We start from the raw sequence: 3018 nt of genomic DNA on the forward strand, positions 1-3018 counted from the left end.
TTCATTTCTGCTTAGTCCTGTTAGTTCTTTTTGTGGCCTCTTTAGTAGTCATCTTATGTGTCGTATACCACATTTTATCAATTTCATTACACTTTTGGTGATCCCAGCCAATCAGAGAACAAGTGCTGGATATAATGATGTCATAATGCTCATCGGATTGTAGTTACATGCTGATGTTGCTTAGGGTAAATGATGGCCATTCGACTGAGGGCAATGCTTCCTGTACTTGTCACATGGGTGACCCTAGCCAATCAAGGATCACTTGTAGAACTGAACAGCTTCTTAGTTCTTTTGAACAGACCCCAAACAAGCAGACTGCCTTGTATAGTTCCCAGCTGATTACACTTTCCTTATTTTCAGACAAATTAACCAAAGAGTTAGGAGACTTCTTCCTATGTTTCTTTGTTGTGGTGAGAATAAAGAAATGTGTCTTCACATCAATACAATACTAGAAGTTGAGGAGACTAGGTTGAAGACTCCATGAAACACATAATTTACTAATGTGTTAAAATCTAAACCTCCATGGTCAGAGGCAGTATCTATGGATACTAGAAACTGGGGACAAGCCATGGGGTAGGAGGAAACCATTTCCTTGTCATTCTTCTGTCCTTCTCAGAGGTTTCTAGGGGGTCACACTCATTTAAAGAAGGCTGAATTAGATTAGGGTTTGGTCTGGTTCAAGATGGTTCTTCTTAAAGTCCTACTCCTGGAATGTTTGGAGACCACATCTCCAGATGAACCCAAGAGTCTAGGCTGTTGTAAATAGTATCAGTCTGGTTTTAGACAAATATACTCACCCTCTTTACGAACATTCTTTTTCTGCATTTCCTTTTAATCTTATGCACTTTTCCATTTCAGATTTATCCTGTATGTGCTACAGGCAAGCCGTCATTGCTGGTTTGCTCCCTCCAATATATTTCCTAGGTGCCGTGGGTTTTTGTTTTTGTTTTTTGTTTTTAAAAAAGAGAAGTCTATAATTTGATACAAGACTTCACAACAGGTGGCTAATTGTTTTTGCTCTCGGCCCTCCAGGACCTTAATGTGTGAGTCAGGCTTTTGAAATCAAGAGTGAATGTTGAGCAAATAAGCAAAAGATTGAAAAAGAAAGACCCATCATAAGGAACACAAGGGTAAAGATGAAGTACAATTTCTCAGGTTTCAAGGCCCAGGGTGAATTAACCTGTGTGGAAGAACACAGATTAAGATGTGGAGGCAGCTGAGTTGCCAGCCAGTTAAGGATTTCCTGGGATGGAACAGAATTGTATCCTGTTGGCTAGTCACCAGAATTGGGGGGATGCAAAGGGTTTATTATTATTTTTTTTAAAATAGACCCATATCCAGATAGATGGCTCTTGCTATTAGTGTGGGTGACTGAGGCCGGTGTGTCTGCTTCCATGGAGCTTCCAAATTATTTAAAGAACAGCAAATCAATGAAACCTTGTAGAAACCGTACAGTCGCATCTGAAACTGGCTCCCTAACATGCTGAAATTCCTGAGGAAATGATGAAAAGCCTTTCCCTGATGCTGGAACGATATCAAGAGTCGTTCCAGACCAGCTTATCTAGGAAAGGGAATCTTTAACTCAGTGGAAGAGTATCAGCAGTTGAGATTCAACTGCTGGCATCTCTAGGGAGTGCTGAGAACGTTCCCACTATGACAAGCTGGAGAGATGCTGCCAGTCAATGTAAGCAATATTGAGCTAGATCACGGTTTCCCAAACTTGGGTCTCCAGCTGTTTTTGGACTACAACTCCCATCATCCTTAGCTAGCAGGACCAATATTCAGGGATGATGGAAATTGTGGTCCAAAACCAGTTGGAAACCTGAGTTCGGGAAACTCTGAGCTTGATTGACCAATGCTGAGCTGTGTGTGGACAATACTGATGTCAATGTTGGTCCGACGTGGCATAAGGCAGCTTCCAGAGTTCCTATAAAGGTAAAGGTAAAGGGACCCCTGACCATTAGGTCCAGTCGTGACCGACTGGGGTTGCAGCACTCATCTTGCTTTATTGGCGGAGGGAGCCAGAGTACAGCTTCCGGGTCATGTGGCCAGCATGACTAAGCCGCTTCTGGTGAACCAGAGCAGCGCACGGAAGCGCCGTTTACCTTCCCGCTTGAGTGGTACCTATTTATCTACTTGCACTTTGATGTGCTTTCAAACTGCTAGGTTTGCAGGAGCTGGGACCGAGCAACGGGAGCTCACCCCATCGCGCGGATTTGAACCGCCGACCTTCTGATCGGCAAGTCCTAGGCTCTGTGGTTTAACCCAGAGCGCCACCCGTGTCCCTCAGAGTTCCTATATGGATTGCCAAAACCTTTTGCCTTGGCTGCTGCTCATCTAATTTCAGTGGGATTTTGGGGAATGCCTTGAGTGGAGAATGTAAAGTTTCTTCAGGATGATCAGGGAAAGGGCAACCAGTTAAGCAGATCGTAGGACATCTCTATTGGCAGACATGCAGATCGGTTGCTTGCTGCATCACCACTCATACTAGATTTCCCTTACTACACCAGGATCAGCTATGAGGATTGTCCATCCTCCTTCCTTTTGACTGGAGCATTGATTTCTCACTCTCTCTTTTTTTAAATATTTATTTATTTTAACAGAAAGAAAAAAAGGAAAAAACATCAGAAAAGCACAAACTGCAAAAACAATCACAGACATGAATCAAAAAAAAAGAAAAAATATGAATTAAGAATAAAAACTCCAATTTTTAAATTCATGTTTGCATAGCTTTCTTTCTTGACTTCCTCACACCTCCCTTTTTTGTGTTCCTCTTTGTCCAATCAAATACAGCAAATCCTTACCTTTCTTCAAAATTCATTTCTAGTTATTGTGATCACTTCTATTATGTCTCCAATCTTTCCTCCTTATAATTAAACCCCTTTATCATAATGTTTACTTTGACATAATATAACCTTATTTTTCCACCCTTTTTTCTATTACATTTTTTGCATATTTTTTAGCACTGTACCGCTAATGCCATATTATTTCATATCCAACATCATTTTAGCATTCGTA

The 3018-nt window shown here is 41.4% G+C and overlaps 1 long non-coding RNA gene across 1 annotated transcript; it reads left to right on the forward strand.

The window, feature by feature from the left end:
- Positions 1-201: 201 nt before the first annotated feature.
- Positions 202-2554, forward strand: LOC307226971. The gene is made up of 4 exons (XR_013843750.1): positions 202-410; positions 859-924; positions 1033-1130; positions 2511-2554. It is a non-coding gene; the product is annotated as an uncharacterized lncRNA (long non-coding RNA).
- The last annotated feature ends 464 nt before the right edge of the window (positions 2555-3018 follow it).

Source organism: Podarcis cretensis (genome assembly GCF_951804945.1).
Source record: "Podarcis cretensis genome assembly, chromosome: 11".
Lineage (NCBI taxonomy): Eukaryota > Metazoa > Chordata > Lepidosauria > Squamata > Lacertidae > Podarcis > Podarcis cretensis.